A 20,863-nucleotide genomic window follows, 5' to 3' on the forward strand; every position below is an offset into this window, starting at 1 on the left:
TGTTTTGGCGTCTAGGCGCCAAGGACTCCCGTAAGGGAACTGAGGTGCATGTGTGTGCGTGAGAACACAGGCCCGGAGCCGGCTGCCACGAGCTATCGGCAAAGCGGCGCAACAGCCCTGGTAGGCCAGGAATCTCCGCACTACTGAGCCGGCGTGTGCAACCGGGCGTGCGTGGGCGCAGCCAGCCACTGCGCAGGCGCGGACTCGCTCCCCCTCGGCCTCCGCGCGGCGCTCTGGGCGAGCGCGCGCCCCCGGCGGGTTCCGCTCCCGACAGGCGGAGGGCTGCGTGCGCACTAGAGAGCCGGCCCTGACGTGCACCGCGCTACGCCCGACGTCACGGGTCCGTGTGTAGTGGCGGCCGGGCTGCCCTCAGCAGCGGCTCCCGACGAGGGTGGTGCGGTCGCTGGGTGCGGTGTTCGGGGGTTCTGCGGCCCGCAGCGGCGGCGGCGACGACGACGACTACTGGGAGGCCCGGCGCTCCCAGCCGCGGAGTCGTCGCTCCCGCCCCTTCTCCGGCCTCGGCGGCACCCGGCCCGCGGCTTCCTCCTTTTCTGCCCAGCTTCCCGCGGGCCTCGGGGCCGCGGCGGCGAGAAGCAACGAGGGGCGCCGAGAGGCCCCGGCCGGCCGCCACGGTCCACGCTGCGCCCGGCGCAGGCTCCATGTGAAGGAGGGCCGGGCCTGGCCCCCGGCCCGCGCCCGACTCCTCGTGCGCCCCTCCGGTCCCCGGGGGCCCGCAGCCTCCCTCGACCGGGGGGCGCGGTGACAGGCCGCGCGGGGGCTGAGGGGTGGGTCTGCGGCTCCCTACGTCCCCGCGGAGCGGCGGGTAAGTGCGTGCGTGTGTGTGTGTCTGTGTGTGTGTGTGTGTGTCTGTGTGTGTGTGTGTGTGTGTGTGTGTGTGTGTGTGTGTGTGTGAGCGCGCGCGCGTGCCCGCACAAATGTGTGGCGGTGGGGGTGGGGGAGCGGGGAGGGGGCCGGACGTGAGGAGGGGGCCGTTACCGGCCTGGGCGCAGCCCCTGGGGCGGAGATTTCTCTAGGTTGTTGCCTCGCTTGGGGTGGGCGGACCTTGGGTCCCTTGCATCCTGTCCTGAAGTCCAGGTCCGAGCGAAGTAGACCGCTGGGCGGTGGAGCTGTCAAGACGCGTACTCCGCCGGGCCTTTGGAAGGAAGATTGCGCCTGGTCCTTGGGAGAGGCAGAAATGTTACATGCAGGAAGCGAGAAAGTGCTTGTCTTTGCCCCGCTGTATCGTCGTGCACTAGTGTTAGGGTTGGTGCCCTTTTCTCTTTATGGACCGTTTAGCACTTGTTACGCCCCCGCTACTTATCGTGCATTGTCTCACCTCACCTTCGAAGCCCAGTGAGGTGATACTGTCTCTCCATTTTACGGTTGAAAACATCGAGGCTCAGATTGAGGAACTTGCCCAAGGTCACGCAGCTTGGTAATCTGGGAAAGCCTTGGTTCGAATATGATGCCCTTTCTGTAGAAGTGTATTTCTCTAGTTCAGATCTTGCGAAAATAAATACGTGGGGAAAATGAGAAAACCTGAAAAGTTTCTTCTTGGGAGTAAATTCTAAATATTTACAAAAGTAGATCGAGCTTACATGCCCGTATTGTAGGTTGTTCAGTGTGTTTTGCCTGCAGCCTAGCCAAATGATTTTCTTGATTCTTTCCCCCCAAAAACTACTTTTAAAAGGTGACTCCAGGCACCTTTACCTTTTTCTTTTTTTTGCGGTGGAACTGACCGAACAGAAAATATTTCCCCTCTTAACAAAAAAAAAAAGAAATAGATTTAAACTCCGTATTTCTTGAAAAGTTACAATTTGTGCAATTTATTTTTGATGCATACAGGGAACTCACAGTTGGGTTATTTGCTTGAGATTTCCTTATTGCAAAATTTGTTTCTGGATTATGTGGCAATGACAGCATGCTTAGTAATTTGTGCATTAACTTGTGCAATATTTCTGAGTGGAGTGCCAGAATTTAATGTGTAGAGAGTTGTACACAGTTATCTTTTAATAATGGGATTTTCTTTCGTATTTATGTAGCAAACTAATGAGTATTTATAAAACTAACTGAAATTCTCTTTTTAGCATTGACCTATACTCTGTTTCTTTGATTATGATTAAAGTTAGAGCCTTTACATTTCTCTTTGCAGAAGAAAGTGTTGATAAAATTCTCTTGAGTAACTTAAATTTCATGCATAGTTGTAAATGTTTAAGAAATCTATTGATGCCCCAAATTGTAGTATTTTATAATTTTCTTTAATGTATTATCAGGTTTAAGAAAATTTGTAGTTGAATGTCTTTGTAATGTCTGTGAAGAAAAGGTTGAATTATAGAGTTAAGAAGTGGATGGTTCACAGATTGATTTGTTGTTTGCTGAAAATATAAACATATGTTGAGTCTTGTTGAATGTAATATCATTATAGAAGGGTTATCTAGTCATGCTCTCCATGAATCTCTCTTGAAAGAAATAACTATTAAAGATTTATTGTAAATAATTTGATGATTAATTGTAGGCTCAGTTTTTTAAGTGTTTTAATTGGAACTTTTTTCCCTTGTTTACCTTATTGCTACCACAGGGGTAAACTATATTTAATAGATGCTGTATTAAAATGGAATTGCGTTTGGTTCTAGACAAGTCCCACAGCTTTAGTTTCAGATTGATATTATTTTTCCTTGTAGAATTGGAGCTCTCTAAGCTCCCTCCCACCTGCCCCCCAACCCAGCCCCAGCTTTTAATTATGAAACAGTTTTAAGTACACAGGAATTTGGTAATATCAAACACCCATATAGTAATCCTATAGATTGATTTATTGGCACTTTGCCATAATGTGGACATTATTTTTGGCCATGCGTGCCTGTGTGCTCAGTCACTCAGTCAGGTCCCACTCTTTGTGACCCCATGGACTGTAGTCCGCTGGGCTCTGTCCATGGGATTTTCCAGGCAAGAATATTGGAATTGGTTGCCATTTCCTCCTTCAGAGGATCTTCCCAACCCAGGGATTGAATCCCTATCTCCTGTGTGTGTCTCGAATTGGCAGGCAGCTTCTTTACTACTGAGCCACGTGGGAAGAATTTTTGGCTATACCATTTGAAAACTAAACTGTGGACACTATGACACTTTACCCCTAAATATGCCAACTTGCATTTTCAAAGGTAAGGACATTTTCTTACACAGCCAAAATATCATTATTGTTAACTTTCTAATTAATAGTTTCTCATTGTTAATTTCTTAATGTAATCTAGTATCCATCCATGTTTAAATCTCCCCATTTGTGCTGGAAAGATCTTTTTTGGCTTTTTATACTTAATCCCACCCAACCAGGATCCTATCAAGGTTTATTCACTACATTTGGCTAAGTCTCTTTGATCTCTTCTAATCTAAAACAATATCACCTCTCCATTTTATTTATTTTTTTATCTTTTGGCCATGCCACACAGTATGTGGGATCTTAGTTTCCCAACCAGGGATTGAACCTGTGGCCCCTGCTGTGGAAGCACAGTTTTAACCACTGGATGCCTTGGAAGTCACATCATCTTTCCATTTTATAAAATGGATTTTTTTTTAATAAAAGAGATCAAGCCAGTTATCTTATAAAACAAGTCACATTCTGGATTTGTCTGATTTCCCCCCACCCCCCATGGTGTCATTTAGCATGTTCCTCTTTGCCTCCTACATTAGCTAACTGTAAGCTAGATTTAAAGAATCATTAGTTTCAGGTTAAATATTTTGGGCAAGAATAACTACTGAGTGTTTCTGTGTACTTTATATTGCTTCCCATCGGGGTCATATATTGTTAAGTCCTATTTGTGATCCTGAGTTTGGTCACTTGGTTATGGGGGTTGTTGTTGTTTAGTGGCTAAGTCATGTCTTTGCGACTCCATGGACTGCAGCACGCCAGGCTTCCCTGTCTTTCACTATCTCCCTAAGTTTGCTCAAACTCATGTCCGTTGAGTCAGTGATGCCATCCAACCATCTCATCCTCTGTTGCCCCCTTCTCCTGCTGCCCTCAGTCTTTCCCAGCATCGGGGTCTTTTCCAGTGAGTCAGCTCTTCCCATTAGGTGGCTAAAGTATTGGAGTTTCAGCTTCAGCATCAGTCCTTTCAATGAATATTCAGGGCTGATTTCCTTTAGGGTTTACTGGTTTGATCTCCTTGCTGTCCAAGGGACTCTCAAGAGTCCTCTGCAGAACCACAGTTTGAAAGCATCAGTTCTTAGGCATTGAGCCTTCTTTATGGTTCAACTCTCACATCCCTGCATGATTACTGGAAAGACCACAGCTTTGACTAGATGGACCTTTGTCAGCAAAGTGATGTCTCTGCTTTTTAATATGCTGTCTAGGTTTGTCATAGCTTTCCTTCCAAGGAGCAACCATCTCTTAATTTTATGGCTGCAGTCACCCTCTGCAGTGATTTTGGAGCCCAAGAAAATAAAATCTGCCTCTGTTTCCACTTTTTTCCCATCTGTTTGCTATGAAGTGACGGGACCGGATACCATGATCTTAGTTTTTTGAATGTGGAGTTTTAAACCCGCTCTTTCACTCTCCTCTTTCAGTCAGTTCAGTCATGTCCGACTCTTTGTGACCCCATGGGCTGCAGCACGCCAAGCTTCTCTGTCCATCACGAGCTCCTGGAGTTTACTCAAACTCATATCCATCGAGTTGGTGATGCCATCCAACCATCTCATCCTCTGTCATCCCCTTCTCCTGCCTTCCGTCTTTCCCAGCATCAGGGTCTTTTCTAGCGAGTCAGTTCTTTGCATCAGCTGGCCAAAGTACTGGAGTTTCAGCTTCAGCTCTCCTCTTTAGGTGAGGTATATTTTCCCCACTGCAATTGGCGTGTGTTCTCCAGTAATCTTTCAGTTTTCAGTAGATAGTAATATCGATTGCTGCATCTGTTGACAAGCTGACTTCTGAATTTCAATGTTAACAATCTTTTGTTGGTCTGCAGACAGCAACAGAACCGCAGGAATTGTAAAAATATTCTGTGTAGCTGTATTAATCAGGTTCTGATTTTGCAGCTGTATTAATCAGGTTTTGATTTGGGGGATTTTTAAATATTTTTAATAATGAATTCAAGGTTATCGCCAGTTATGAATAAAAAGAGACCTGACTTGAGAGAACAGAGGACAATTCAGTTCCTGTCTTTTCCTGTACTCTCTCAAGGAGTTTGTGTGTGTGTGTTTTGGCTGTACCGTGAGGCTTGTGTGGCTTGTGAGATATTAGTCATTACTGAACCTCAGTCCTTGGCAGTAAAGTCGAGGAGTCCCTATCACTGGGCTATCAGGGAATTCCCTCAAATAATGTTTCTTTTAAGTCTTAGCCAATATTTGTTGCTCAGGAATAGCTGAAATATAAAATATTTACTAAAGAATATTTTGAGAAAACTGTTTTCTGGTGTCATGCAAAGGAGAACTGGATTGAGAATCAGAAGGTCTAAACCCTAGGCCTAATTCAACTGTTCTATGAAGTTCAAGGATTATAAACTTTTTAACTTCACTTTGTATTCTCATGTCATAGTGATTGTTAGTAAACATGTTCGTAAACATGTCAGGAGGATAGGAATAGACTCTTCTTTGGTGTTCTTCCCATAACTAGCCCACCACCTTTCTTGTAAGTGCTCAAGAATGTTATGCTTGAGATTCATAGTACTATACATTTAAAAAGCATTCTGTAGTTTATAAACTTTGGAAGTTTTTTCTAGGGTAATTTCCCCCTATTTATATAGTTAGTCATTTAGTATGGACTTTAATAAATTAATAGTGACAAATTAAAAGAGTAGTTTAAGATACAATTTTATCAGCTTTCTTTCAATAATTCCCAGATTGTGCCTGCTCAGCGCCACTGCCTCAGGCAGGCTTCCCCTTGAGCGCTCTGTGCTCGCCTCCGCCACCCTCGCCTCCGCCACCCTCTGACTGCACGGCACCCGCGGTTGTCTCTGTGTCCTCCGCGGAGAAATTAGCTCTTCAAGCACAGAGGCAGTGCTGTGTTGATTGTGGTGCCCCAACGCCTAGCACAATACCTGTTGCCAAACGTTTATTACATGGATAGGTAATTGACAAGAGGCCTCCTTCAGTGTTCTCAGATTCTTAAAAGATGGCAGCTACATAAGTGGAACAGGGTGGGGAAGTTCAATAAATGTTTCTGTACCCTCAGAGAAAATCAAGCATTTGTGGAAAGCTCTACCACAGAGGCAAGGCAGTGGAAAAGTTTCTGAAAATTATTAATAGGAATCAGTGGGAGAATGTGAGATAATACTTATTATTTCTGAAAGTCTTGAGAACAGATCTGCAGTCTAAGCCGAAATAAAATTTCAATTTTTTCTGTGCTATTTAGTAATAGTTATATGCTCCCAACTCATATTGTATTTTAGATTTGTGACTTGAAGATGTTTCATTATCATCATTATTGTTTGATAAGTTTGTCATTACCCTAAATTTGACTGACTTAGCTACATTTTAATGGTATTTATGGAGCTTTAACTCAAAATACTTTGTTCTTTTGTTTTAATATGAAAGGAATGAGACCAATGTTCTCCAACTAAATTTTGTGGAGAGATTAATATCATGATTTATATGATTGCTTTAATGCATTTTAAAATCAGTTTAGGCATTTTTAGACCTATTGACTGCTTTGTAAAATTAGTAATAGTTATTATATGGTATGACATAATGTATAAAAACAGTATGTCAAAGAACATTTACAGACTTTCTTGTTTGTTTAGATATTACAAGGAAATGAAACAAGTAGAAGGTAGCTAGCTCAGCCTTGGTGTTGATAAAAATTTACTTTGAGAGATGGTGTATCATTAACCATCCAGTCTATTAGCAGTACCTGACTGCATTCAGTTGACTTCATCCCCAAACCACCATATACCTTCATTATAAATCTTTCCCCATGATTTGAGAAAGAGTAGAATAATTTTGTGTTCTGAGATCATGTAATGTGTATTAATCAGCATCTCAAAGTTTTGTCCCATAGTTATGGACTGTTGCATACTGCCTTAGGGTTAGAAGGTTTACTCAGGGATGTACCTGAAGAGTTGCTTGCCTAGAATGTTCCTGAAGTGAATACACAGACTGCAAACTGTATTTCATACTGTTTGTTGAACACTGATAGTAGATGGAAAGCCTGATTTCAGTCTTAAATCTGCCATTAATTAGAAGTTGGCTGTGACAAAGTGACTTCAGTAATTTTTAAAAAAACATTATCTTAGCACATAGCAGGTATGCGCAGGTCTTCGCTGTGTCATGTGAGATCTTTCTTTGTAGCACACGGACTCTTAAGTTGTGGTCCACGGGCTCAGTACTTGTAGTGCTTTGGCTTAGTTGCTCCACACCATGTGGGATCTTAGCCCCCAAACTAGGAATCCACTCTGCACCCCCTGCATTGCAAGGTGGATTCTTAACCACTGGACCACAAAGGAAGTCCCTAGTTCAACATTTCTGAATTTGAAAAAGTTGCCCTAGTTGATTTCTTTTTTTAAAAAGATGTATTTATATTTTGGCTGTGGTGGGTCTTTTTTGCTGCATGGGGACTACTCTTTATTGCAGTACCTGGGCTGCTGCTTGCAGTGGTTTCTCTTGTTGTGGAGCACAGCCTCGAGGTTCGTGGGCTCGGTAGTTGCAGCTCCCGGGCTCCAACTCAGGCTCAGTAGTTGTGTGCACAGGCTTAGTCGCTCTGCAGCACACAGATCTTCCCCAGCCAGGTATCGAATTGATGTCCCTTACATCACCAGGTGGATTCTTAAACACTGAGCCACCAGGGAATCACTGCCCGCCCCCCACCCCACCTAGTTGATTTCTTAAGAACCTATCTAATCTATGATCCTGTGAGATCCACAGCATCATAAAAAATTATTAATAGAGTCAAGAGAGATTAAAGTTTTCTTGCTTGGGAGATTGTTAAGATGACAACTGTCCAGGGAAGATTTGTTACAGGGCAGCATTTGGAAGATAAATAGCTCTGTTTAAATGTGATTAATTTGTCAGAATGACATCTTTTACTTAAAGATGTTTTATAGCCAGGTAGCTTATGTTGAACTGTGATAATCTATAGTAGGTTCACAGTAAATACTTGTTGAAAGAGTAGATGAATAACTTCAGGACTGATACGATTAAAATCAGAATCAACTGATGATATTTTAGTGATGAAGATCCAGGATAGTAACCATTGAATTCTAGAAAAGAACTAAATTATTCTCATGAATGGGCACCCAAGACTAGTGAAATACATTTTTTGAAATACTTCAGCCAAAAGTGAGGGAAGATCTTTTTGGAAAAGGAAAAAAAAGAAGTATTGGAAAAAGTTTACCTGCAGTCTATGCCCGCTAGAAATTTTAAAATAATTTTATGGATGTACTGGATAAACCCCAGATGATTACATTAAAAAAAAAAATTCTTACTTCCCAATGGAAAAAAACATTTGGGGCAAACCATACATCAGCAAAAAAATTTTTAATATATATATTTATTTTTGCGAGGCTGTGTGGGATCTTAGTTCCCTAACAAGGAATTGAACCTGTGCCCTCTGCATTGGGAATGTGGAGTCTTAACCATTGGACCACAGGGAAGTCCCCGCAAATTTTTTTTTCTCAGAATCTTTCTGCTTCTTTATTCTTTCTTTCTTCCATCTTCGCATCTCTAACCAAAGCATAGAAGTACATTAAGTGTTGTTAGCTTATTTTGTTTTTAGGTAATAAATTGGTATTGGCATTTGTTAAACTAGTGCTTCCCTTGTGCTCAGATGTTAAAGAAACTACCTGCAATGCTGGAGACCTGGGTTCAATCCCTGCAGTCTCTGGGGTCACAAAGAGTTGGACACGACTGAGTGACTAACACTTTCGTTAATCTGATACCCACTCTAGTGTTTTCTCTCATATAAATCTTGCTGTTTTGCAAATGGGAGGATCAAGTCTGGATGATACGGCTTCATAGAATGAGGGCGCTTCATCCTGTTTTCAAAGATTGGCAGCTCAGAACTGATAAAAGAAGGCTTGATTGGAGATTATGAAAGACTAAGTGGCTTAGATTTGGTTATGCAGGAAGGTCTCTAAAGGGAAAGTTGCAGAGATCTTGATCAGTAGGTGGAGGGGCAGCTTGAGTAGTTGCATGAGTTAGGGTTCAGTCACAGAGGAAGAACAAACTGCTGTGGTATCATGGAATTAAGAAATTTATGAAAGATAGAAGACCTTACAGAGTTGTGGGAGAAGCTTGGAAACCAAAGTCTGTAAGGGGGAATTGGCAGATCAGAGAAGTCACTAATCAGCCTTCCTGAAGCAGTGGTGCAGTGGGCAAGTCAGAGTTTGCAGGGGAATTTGAGAAGCAAGTTATGCCCAGCTACTGAAGTGTGGGCCCACACAGTAGAGCTGGTGGAAGGTATAGAACGCTGTTGTCTCTACATAGCTACCTCTTCTGTGGTCTTCAGTCAGGCTTTTGATGGTGGGCCTGAGGTTGCTGTTTGGTTGGCAGGGTTGACAAGAAGAAAGAGCTACATGCAATACAGTGGAGAGCAGAGACACAGTGAAATACTCTGTCAGCGCTACATCCATCTAACCATAATCTTCAGAGAGTAACTCCCGTCTTTGACCATTTCTAACCAGGAACCTGGTGGGAAAAGGATTCTGGAAATGTAGTTTGAACTTATAAGTTGAAATGGTACAAACTGTCACAGAGGGGAGAGTGGAGGTCGGGTGGGGAATCACAGCGAGGGCTGTGGCCGCTGTGGCAGTCCACAGTGACGTCACGTCTTCTGTGAGAGAGCAAGTGCTTTAAGATCTCCATGCCTTTCTCTTCCTCTGTGAGATGGGAAGTAATACCTACAGTAGGGATTATTGTGAGCATTAAATGAAATGTTTTGTATTTAGCAGGCTGTCAGCACAGTGTAAAATAATATAAAAAAAAGCTTTTATTAGTAGTAGTAATTGTGGTAGTAAAGAGGATGGATTGAGAAATAGGAAGGGTGTATTTTGAAAGAGAGGGGAGAAGTAGAGAAGATGAAGGAGATAAGAATGAAGTAGAAGACATAGTTCCTGTAATTGAAAATGCAATAATCAAGCTGCGGAGGACACATGCCAGCCTAGAGCAAGGTTGGGAAGGTGTTAAATCAGATAATATCCTTTGAGACAAATGACCCTGCCATGATGAGTGGAGAAACGGCGAATGCTGTCGTTCCAGCACGCTCATGCTCCGTCGTCCACTCAAGTCCACTCAACACCTGTGGGCTGTAGCCTGCTAGGCTCCTCTGTCCATGGGAGTTTCTAGGCAGGAATACTGGAGTAGGTTGCCATTTCCTTCTCCAGGGTGTAGTTAAGATTAAAAGTGGTAGTGTAAAATTCCTAGTACACTATCAGTCCTCAGAGGTTATTTTTCACTTCTTTATCATTTAGAAAGATGGACAGATGAAGGGAGTAGGGAAGGCTGAAACTGGGTCCTTGTTTAGACAAGAAGGAAAGGAGGACACATTTCAGATAGCAGAAATAGGAGGAGGCATCATCACGGCACGCAGCACTTCATAAGACGAGTTGGTACCTACTGGCTCCTACTCTGTGCTTTTGATAGCCTGTTTGTCGTTTCTTGATTTTGATTTTGAAGGATTGCTTATGCTTGTATCACTGCAAGCAACCAGTACCCAGTAATTGTGTAGCACATAATGATACTTACTGTACAACAAAGCCTGAGTTTTTACCAGCTGTAAACCCCTAGACTTAGGTGTCTCCCTCCTCATCCATAATCTATACCATGGCGTTTTCTCTTCACATTCAGTAGATTCATAAGGTCATTTACCTTTAGTGATTCCACTTGCTTAATAGTATGAAACGATGAAGGTTGATAAAAGGAGAGATTACATTAAAAAAAATAAATAATAAAGAAGAAAAAAGCAAAGCTTAAAAGAAACAGCAGCTCTAATTTATTTGTGAGTCTCAGGCCTCCTTAAGTGTTTTCCTATTTTGGCTTTTCAAATCCAGCCTAAGCTAAAATGATGAGGTATGGTAGATGCTGTAACATAGACATACTCACAGTTCCCAAAGACCCCAGTAGGGTAAAGACCAAAAGAAAACAAAACTAAAAGAAGATAAAACAGGAGAGCTGGGTTTGATCCCTGGGTTGGAAAGATCCCCCTGGAGAAGGAAATGGCAACCCACTCCAGTATTCTTGCCTGGAGAATTCCATGGAGCAACCACCCTCTTCCAAGAACACAAGAGAAGACTCTGCACATGGACATCACCAGATGTTCAGCACCAAAATCAACACCGATTGATTATATTCTTTGCAGCCAAAGGTGGAGAAGCTCTATATAGTCAGCAACAACAAGACCGGGAGCTGACCGTGTGGCTCAGATCATGAACTCCTCATTGCCAAGTTCAGACTTAAGTTGAAGAAAGTAGGGAAAACCACTAGACCATTCAGGTATAACCTAAATCAAATCCTTTACGGTTATACAGTGAAAGTGAGAAATAGATTTAAGGGACTAGATCTGATAGACAGAGTGCCTGATGAACTATGGATGGAGGTTCATGACATTGTACAGGAGACAGGGATCAAGACCATCCCCAAGAAAAAGAAACGCAAAAAGGCAAAATGGCTGCCTGAGGAGGCCTTACAAATAGCTTTGAAAAGAAGAGAAATGAAAAGCAAAGGAGAAAAGGAAAGATATACCCATTTGAATGCAGAGTTCCAAAGAATATAGCAAGGAGAGACAAGAAAGCCTTTCTCAGTGATCAGTGCAAAGAAATAGAGGAAAACAACAGAATGGGAAAGACTAGAGATCTCTTCAACAAAATTAGAGATACCAAGGGAACATTTCATGCAAAGATGGGCTCGATAAAGGACAGAAATAGTATGGACCTAATAGAAGCAGAAGATATTATGAAGAGGTGACAAGAATACACAGAAGAACTGTACAAAAAAGATCTTCATGACCCAGATAATCATGATGGTGTGATTACTCACTAGAGCCAGACATCCTGGAGTGTGAAGTCACGTGGGCCTTAGGAAGCATCACTATGAACAAAGCTAGTGGAGGTGATGGAATTCCAGCTGAGCTCTTTCAAATCCTGAAAGATGATGCTGTGAAAGTGCTGCACTCAATATGCCAGCAAATTTGGAAAACTCAACAGTGGCCACAGGACTGGAAAAGGTCAGTTTTCATTCCAATCCCAAAGAAAGGCAATGCCAAAGAATGCTCAAACTACCACACAATTGCACTCATCTCACATGCTGGTAAAGTAATGCTCAACATTCTCCAAGCAAGGCTTCAGCAATACATGAACTGTGAACTTCCACATATTCAAGCTGGTTTTAGAAAAAGCAGAGGAACCAGAGGTCAAATTGCCAATATCTGCTGGATCATTGAAAAAGCAAGAGTTCCGGAAAAACATCTATTTCTGCTTTATTGACTATGCCAAAGTCTTTGACTGTGTGGATCACAACAAACTGTGGAAAAATCTTAAAGAGATGGGAATAATCAGACCGCCTGACCTGCCTCTTGAGAAATCTGCATGCAGATCAGGAAGCAGCCGTTAGAACTGGACACGGAACAACAGACTGGTTCCAAATAGGAAAAGGAGTACGTCAAGGCTGTATATTGTCACCCTGCTTATTTAACTTCTATGCAGAGTACATCATGAGAAACGCCGGACTGGAAGAAGCACAAGCTGGAATCAAGATTGCCGGGAGAAATATCAATAACCTCAGATATGCAGATGACACCACCCTTATGGCAGAAAGTGAAGAAGAACTAAAGAGCCTCTTGATGAAAGTGAAAGTGGAGAGTGAAAAAGTTGGCTTAAAACTCAACATTCAGAAAACTAAGATCATGGCATCCGGTCCCATCACTTCATGGCAAATAGATGTGGAAACAGTGGCTGACTTTATTTTGGGGGCTCCACAATCACTGCAGATGGTGACTGCAGCCATGAAATTTTTAAAATTACTTACGCTTACTCCTTGGAAGAAAAGCTATGACCAACCTAGACAGCATATTCAAAAGCAGAGACATTACTTTGCCAACAAAGGTCCGTCTAGTCAAGGCTATGGTTTTTCCAGTGGTCATGTATGGATGTAAGAGTTGGGCTAGAAAGAAAGCTGAGCACTGAAGAATTGATGCTTTTGCACTGTGGTGTTGGAGAAGACTCTTGAGAGTCCCTTGGACTGCAAGGAGATCCAACCAGTCCATCCTAAAGGAGATCAGTCCTGGGTGTTCATTGGAAGGACTGATGTTGAAGCTGAAACTCCAATCCTTTGGCCACCTGATATGAAGAGCTGACTCATTTGAAAAGACTCTGATGCTGGGAAAGATTGAAGGTGGGAAGAGAAGGGGACGACAGAGGTTGAGATGGTTGGATGGCATCACCAACTCGATGGACATGAGTTTCAGTAAAGTCTGGGAGTTGGTGATGGACAGTGAGGCCTGGCATGCTGCAGTCCATGGGGTCGCAAAGAATTGGACATAACTGAGCGACTGAACTGAACTGATGGGCTACAGTCCATGGGATTGCAAAGAGTCAGACATGACTGAAGCAACTTTTATACTTGTAGTTTCTAAAGATTGTCCGTGTTTGCTCCTGTTTGGGCCAGTTGCACACCTCTGGACCATCTGTTTTGGTGAGGGACCACACTGAGCTAATTTGGTGACATTTAGTAATCAAGTGGGTGGTTGGAGGTTGTGTTTGTAGAAGGGATAAGCTTCCAGAAGAAGGCCACTAGAGTGAATCACTTAATTCGGTATATTAATTGATTAATTAGTCAGTTCAGTATAATCTGCCTTGTTATTTTCAAGTTCTTTGAATGAAGCATTTTATTTTAATACAATTAATATGCAAGTTAAGTTTCTTTTTTTCACTTTTTCACCAATTTCTTGCTAGCTTTTGTTCTACTGGAATCCCTTTCCTTCTTCATGAAGTATATCCTTTATCCGTGGTCTTCTTAAAAATATTTATTGATTGTATTCGGTTGCCCAGGGGGCTTTGTTGCTAGGTTTTCTCGAGTGGTGAGTGGGGGCTTCCCTCTAGTTGCGGTGCCCAGGCTTCTCATTGCAGTGGCTTCTCTTCTTGAGGAGCACAGGCTCTCGGTGCAAGGGCTTTAGCAGTTGTGGCATGCAGGCTCAGTAGTTACGGCACATGGACTTGAGTTACTCTAAGGCATGTGGAATTTTCCTGGACCAGACACTGAACCTGGAAAAATTCCACATGCCTCAGAGTAACCAAGTCCATGCGCCAAAACTATTGAGCCTGGGACCAGGGATCAAAGCCAAGGAGGGCATGGCAACCCACTTCAGTATTCTTGCCTGGAGAATCCCCATGGACAGAGGAGCCTGCTGGGCCAGAGTCCATGGGATTGCAGAGTTGGACATGACTGAGAGACTAAGCACAGCACAGGGATGGAACCCATACCCTGCACTCGCTGGTGAATTCTGAACCACTGGACCACCAGGGAAGTCCAAAACCCATGGTCTTTTGTTTGTTTGTTTTTAAACTTTTTATTTTGTATTGGGATATAACTGACTAACAAACAATGTTGTGATAGTTTCAGATAACAGTGAAGGGACTCAGTCATTCATATACATGGTCCTTTTCCCCCACATCCCCTCCCATCCAGGCTGCCACATAGTTGAACAGAGTTCCAAGACCTGTGGTCTTTTAACTGAGATCACGCACCAGGTTTTGCCTTAATGAAGCTCAGATTCTTGATGTCTCGTCGCAGAAAGCAGTCAGTGAGAGACGGAGTGATAGGTAAGAACAGTATTTTATTTATAGAAAAACACACTCTACATGGAGTATGGGCCATCTCGAAGGCTAGAGTGGCTGTGAACTGTATCCTGCTGAAGTTCCTAGACTAAGGGTCTGTTGGTGACAAATTAAAGTTTTTGTTGGAAATCTTGAGCTCTTGTTCTTGAAGCTATTTTAGTTGTGAATGAAAGTCTAGATTGGCAGTTATTTTTCCCTCAGCATTTTGAAGATATTATTTCATCCTGTTTTCTACTGTATAATCAGACCTAAAAGACTGTATGGATGTGGGTTTTTTTTTTAAGTATTTTTGTTTTATGTATTTTTGATTCAGAATTTTTTTTTTTTTTAGTATATACTTATTTATTTGACTGCATCAAGTTTTAGTTGCATCATGTGGGCTCCAAAGTGCATGGGCTTAGTTGCTCCACAACATGTGGCATCTTAGTTCCCCAACCAGGGATTGAACCCACATCCCTTGCATGGCAAGGCAGATTCTTAACTACTGGACCACCAGGGAAGTCCCTGGATGTTTTATTAATAATAATTTTTTATTGTGTTGTTAGAGTATATAATTGACTTTTTAATGGAAATATTCACATTGGTTTTTATTTTTTCTTCTTTTTTAATTTTTAAATTCATTTAACGCTTATTGAAAATCTTAGGAATGTCTTAGGAATCAGTAAAATAAGCCTTTAATAAATTTGTTGTTGAGTTTTAATTGTTCATGGGCACAATTATTAGTAAAATGTTTGACTTCCTTCTGTGTGTTAGCACTGAAGATAAATGAATCTGTCATTGTTTCTATAATTATAGAGCTCCATTCTGATGTGGGAGGGAGACAGACATACCTTGCCTCATATGTTAGGGCTTTCCTAGGTGGCTCAGCTGGTAAAGAATCCACCTGCAATGCAGGAGACCTGGGTTTGATCGCTGGGTTGGGAAGATCCCCTGGAGAAGGGAATGACTACCCACTTCAGTATTCTGGTCTGGAGAGTTCCATGGAGAGTCCATGAGGTCACAAAGAGGTGAACACAACTGAGTGACTTTCAGTTTTCACCCAGGTGGCTCAGTTCAGTTCAGTCGCTCAGTCATGTCCAACTCTTTGCGACCGCATGGACTGTAGCCTACCAGGCTTCTCAGTCCATGGAATTTTCCAGGCACGAGTACCGGAGTGGGTTGCCGTTTCCTTCTCCAGGGGATCTTCCCAACCCAGGGATCGAACTCGGGTCTCCCGCACTGCAGGCAGATGCTTTACAGTCTGAGCCACCAGGGAAGCCCTGGTACACATAACCTTTCTACAAAATTTGAAAGGGACTTTGGGAATTGATTTGATGAAAACTGGGTAGCCTTGGGTTTTGTTTTTTGGTTTGTCTGTTTTTGGTTTTGTTGAGTCTTTTGCTGCAAGGGCTTTACTCTAGTTGTGGTGAGGGGTGTACGCTCTAGTTTCGGTGTGCGAGCTTCTCAGTTGCAGTTACTTTTGTTGTTGAGTAACAACATGCTCTAGGGCATGTGGGCTTCAGTAGCTGTGGCTCCCGGGCTCAGAGCACAGTCTTAGTTGCTCCACAGCGTGTGAAATTCTCCCAGATCAGGGATCGAACCCTTGTCTCTGGTACCGTCAGGCAATTCTTCACCACAGAGCCACCAGGGAAGCCTGGCTGTAGGGTTTTATGTTGGAGTTTGAGGTTCCTGGCAATATATACTGACTTCAAGAGTTCTGACTGAGAAGTACTGTATTTTATATTTCTTGGCAGCTTTGTTTCATATGACAAGCAATAGAAAGTGTTTGACTCCTGCCAGCAAAATGAGTATGCTGAACATAATCCTATTTTGACTATAACCCTGGCCATCATTTTACTCTACCAGTATAGGGTATACTTGTTTGCATACTTTTTAAGGTTTGGGTAGATTTTAGAATTTTAAAGAGACATTAATATTTTAGAACTTGGTATTTTGTTATTTTTTTGAATCCAGGAGATTAGCAGGTGGAGCATATTGGTACACATTAGGCATGGGCTAAGTGTTGGTTGAGCAAATGAGAGGCAATATAATATAGCATGTAAGAGTGGATTGCAAATAAGACTGTCTTGAGTTCCAAAGCTGAACTTAATAAATAAGTGAACTTAGCTCATACTATGTTTTCAGTGTTCACTGTGCTTTATTTTTCAAAGTGCTTTATAAGTAATATTTCATTTATGCCTTACAATATTTACATAAAATAGGTACAATTACTGTTCCCATTTTATAGATAAGGAATTGGGCACTGAGAGCCATCATTATCATTATTATCAATGAATTTTGAGAGATATTTTTGGTAAACTAATGATATTTTTTTCTCTCTGGTACCTGATAGAAATATCAGGGAATGACAGTTACTTCTTCATCAGCCTGCAGTAATTTAAGAGTTTTAACAAAAGCCTAAATTTCTTACGAGTGTTGACTGAAGAGTTACCTCATTCTCCGTTAAGATCCATTTAATAAAATGTAGAAAAGAATTAAGCTGTGTAGACATTTAAATTCCCCTACATGTATATGTATGGCTGAGGCCCTTTGCTGTCCGCCTGAAACTATCACAGCATTGTTAATTGGCTATACTCCAATACAAATAAAAAGTTTTTAAAAAGTTAAAAAAAAAAAACCCAATATTCTCAGTATGATTTAAGAACTAAGGAAGAGGGAAAAAAAAACTCATTAGATATCAACTTACTTTTAACAGACATTTGCATAATTATTACCAATATGCTAGGCCCATTCTAGGCACTTTACAAACATTAACTTGTTTAATCTCCATGGTGATCTGGTGATGATTTATAACTATATAATCATTCTAGGAGGCTATTTATTTTTTGTTATTACTTTTTGTAAAATTACTTAAAATGTTTTAGGAACACTTTTAAAGCACACACTCTTTTTTTTTTGTCTATGCCATGTGGCATGTGGGATCTTAGTTCCCTGACCAGGGATCAGACCCACACCCCTTGCAGTCCCTACAGTTCTCTTTAAATTTGAATTCTCTATGGTTTTGAGTAGATAATCTGGTACAAAGTTCAGAAACTATGAATAGATAAACAATGCAGGTCTGCCTCCCCAGCTACCCAGTTCTTCCTAACTGGAAGTGACCAGTGTTACTAGGGAAATACTCCCTTGAACTTGTCTTTAGAATTTTTGAATACCTGAAATTGGGATGTGTCTGACAAATGATGACAGATTTTATTTTTTAAAGTCAGAATTCATTTGTAGTCTGGCAAATAAAGGGGCTACTGCTCTGTGTAGTATTTTTGCAAATCAAAAGCAAGGGGTGTCCATAAGGTAATGAGACTCGTGTAACTTATAAATTGGCTTAAGGTCAGTAGTCATAGTTGCAGTGCTAGTAGCATTATAGAATAAAATTTGTAGCTAGATTGAGATAATCGACAGACTACACATTTAGGGTATGTGATTTGGCAAAATCAAATATGTGTATATACACGTGAAACCATAACCTCATCCAGATAGTGACCACCCCCAGAAGCTTCTTCATGCCCTTCTGTACTCCCATTACTGTCTTGCCTCTTTTTATTGTCCCTAGGCAACCAGTGATCTGCTTTTTGTTATCATAAATTAGCTGTTCAGCTGGTAATGGGCATTTGAGTCTCCAGTTTGGGGCTATCACGCAGTAACGCTGTGAACATTTGTATACAAGTATTTGTGTGGACAGTCCATGGGGTCGCAAAGAATCAGACACAGCTTAGCAACTGAACAACAGTGAACAGTTTGTGTGGACTTACACTTTCATTTTTCTCGAGTGGAATGGGTGGGTCATAAGATTTTGCCAAACTGTTTCATAAAGTGGTTATACCATTGGACATTTGACATTCTTACCAGCACTGTGAACATTTTCATTGCACAGCCTCCTTGCCAACACTTCATATGACCATTCTTTTGGAATCTCATTGTGTTTTTTTCCCCCTCCCCTCTTTTCTGAAGGTGAAAAGGAAGGAATTTTAAGGTGGTTTTTTTTTTTTTTTTTTTTTTTTTTTTGGGCAGTTTTAGATTTACAAAAAAATTGGGCATAGAGTTCCCATTTACCCTCTCCCTTGCTCCAAGTTTTCCCTATTATTAACATTTTGCATTAGTGTGATACATTTGCTACCTTTCATGAGCCTGTATTGATATATTCTTATTAACTGAAGTTCATAGTTTACATTAGGGTACACTTTTTGTGTTATTTATTGTTTAAGTTCTGACAAATGTTTAACGACATGTATCTACCATTCTTACAGTATCATGGGGAATAGTCTCACTGCCCCAAAAATCTGTGGTCCTCTTACTCATCCCTCTCTCCCTGGCTGCCATGCCAGCCACAGACCTTTTGATTGTCTCCTTAGTTTTGGCTTATCCAGAATATAGTATGGTTGGCGGAGAAGACAATGGCAACCCTCTCCAGTACTCTTGCCTGGAAAATCCCATGGACAGGGGAGCCTGGTGGGCTGCAGTCCATGGGGTCGCTACAAGTCGGACATGACTGAGCGACTTCACTTTCACTTTTCACTTTCATGCATTGGAGAAGGAAATGGCAACCCACTCCAGAATTCTTGCCTGGAGAATCCCAGGGACAGGGGAGCCTGGTGGGCTGCTGTCTATGGGGTCGCACAGAGTCGGACACGACTGAAGTGACTTAGCAGCAGCAGCAAGGTCTTTTTCATGGCTTGAGAGCTCATTTCCTTTCAGCGCTGAGTATTCTACTGCTCAAATATATCAGTTTATTTATCCACCAACTTAAAAAAAAATTTAACTTTCATCACTCTTTGAAGGTTTGGAGTGAAAACAGGCTGATTAGACGGGAAGGTATTGGAGATAACCCCAGGCAAGAGATAGTATCATGCCTTGGAGTGGAGTGGTAGTAGTGGAGATGTGTATTTAAAGAAAAGCTAACAGGATTTGCTGATCCAGGCGTGAATGTAGAAAGAAGGAATAAGAGGAATCAAGGCTGTCCCAAAATTTTTGTCTTGAACAACTAGAAAAGTAGAGAATTTTTGTGTGTGTGTGTGATAGTAAAGACTGGGGAGGAATACTAATGTTTATTTTCCAAACTTTGTTAAACATTTTTTCTTTAGAAATTTTCAGAAGTTGAGGAATTTCTTTTCTTTTCATTTGAGAGTAAATTGCCAGTATGAGGCCCCGTGACCCCAGAGCACTTTAGTTTGTAATTGCTGTCAGCAAGGAAATTTTCTCACATATCTGGAATGAAACCATCAAATCATGAAGTTAGCATTAATGGAATTAGTATCATCTAATCCACAGAACCCATTCAGGTTTTGTCAGTGGTTTCAGTAATGTCCTAAAATGGACACTAAAATGCAAAATAATTCAGTCTAGGGCCATATTTTGTTTTTAGTGTCTCTTTAGTGTTTTTCGTTCTGGAACTGTTCTTTCATGTTTTGTTTTGTTTTGTTTTGTTTTTTCAATTTATTTTTAATTGAAGGATAATTGCTTTACAGAATTTTGTTGTTTTCTGTCAAACCTCAACATGAATCAGCCATAGGTATACATATATCCCCTCCCTTTTGAACTTCCCTCCCATCCCCCGCCCCATCCCTCCCCTCTAGATTGATACAGAGCCCCTGTTTGAGTTTCCTGAGCAGTTCAGCACATTCCTGTTGGCTATTTTACATATGGTAATATAAGTTTCCACGTTAGTCTTTCCATACATCTCACCCTCTCCTCCCCTCTCCCCATGTCCGTAAGTCTGGTCTGTTCTTTATGTCTTTTTCTCCATTGCTGCCCTGCAGATAAATTCTTCAGTACCATTTTTCTAGATTTCGTATATATGTATTGCTGCTGCTAAGTCGCTTCAGTCGTGTCCGACTCTGTGCGACCCCATAGACGGCAGCCCACCAGGCTTCCCCGTCCCTGGGATTCTCCAGGCAAGAACACTGGAGTGGGTTGCCATTTCCTTTTCCCGTGCATGAAAGGGAAAAGTGGAAGTGAAGTTACTCAGTCGTGTCCAACTCTTAGTGACCCCATGGACTGCAGCCTACCGGGCTCCTTTGTCCATGGGATTTTCCAGGCAGGAGTACTGGAGTGGGGTGCCATTGCCTTCTCCAATATATGCGTTAGAATATGACATTTATCTTACTTTTTCTGACTCACTTCATTCT

At 41.9% G+C, this 20,863-nt stretch overlaps 1 protein-coding gene across 5 annotated transcripts in view; it reads left to right on the forward strand.

Annotated features, from left to right (window-relative positions):
* The first annotated feature begins 329 nt into the window (after nucleotides 1–329).
* Nucleotides 330–20,863, forward strand: part of MAP3K2 (mitogen-activated protein kinase kinase kinase 2) — a 92,823-nt gene continuing 72,289 nt past the window's right edge. Inside the window, exons 1-2 of one of the 5 annotated variants that reach the window (XM_044932357.2) lie at nucleotides 983–1,263; nucleotides 3,041–3,155. The gene's annotated coding sequence lies outside the window, so the exon portion shown is untranslated. Of the gene's footprint in view, nucleotides 824–982; nucleotides 3,156–14,595; nucleotides 14,730–20,863 lie in introns of those variants that run through there. The other 4 variants (XM_006047421.4, XM_044932355.2, XM_044932356.2 and 1 more) reach the window with 4 other exon arrangements.

The sequence above is a fragment of the Bubalus bubalis genome, chromosome 2, assembly GCF_019923935.1.
Source record: "Bubalus bubalis isolate 160015118507 breed Murrah chromosome 2, NDDB_SH_1, whole genome shotgun sequence".
NCBI lineage: Eukaryota > Metazoa > Chordata > Mammalia > Artiodactyla > Bovidae > Bubalus > Bubalus bubalis.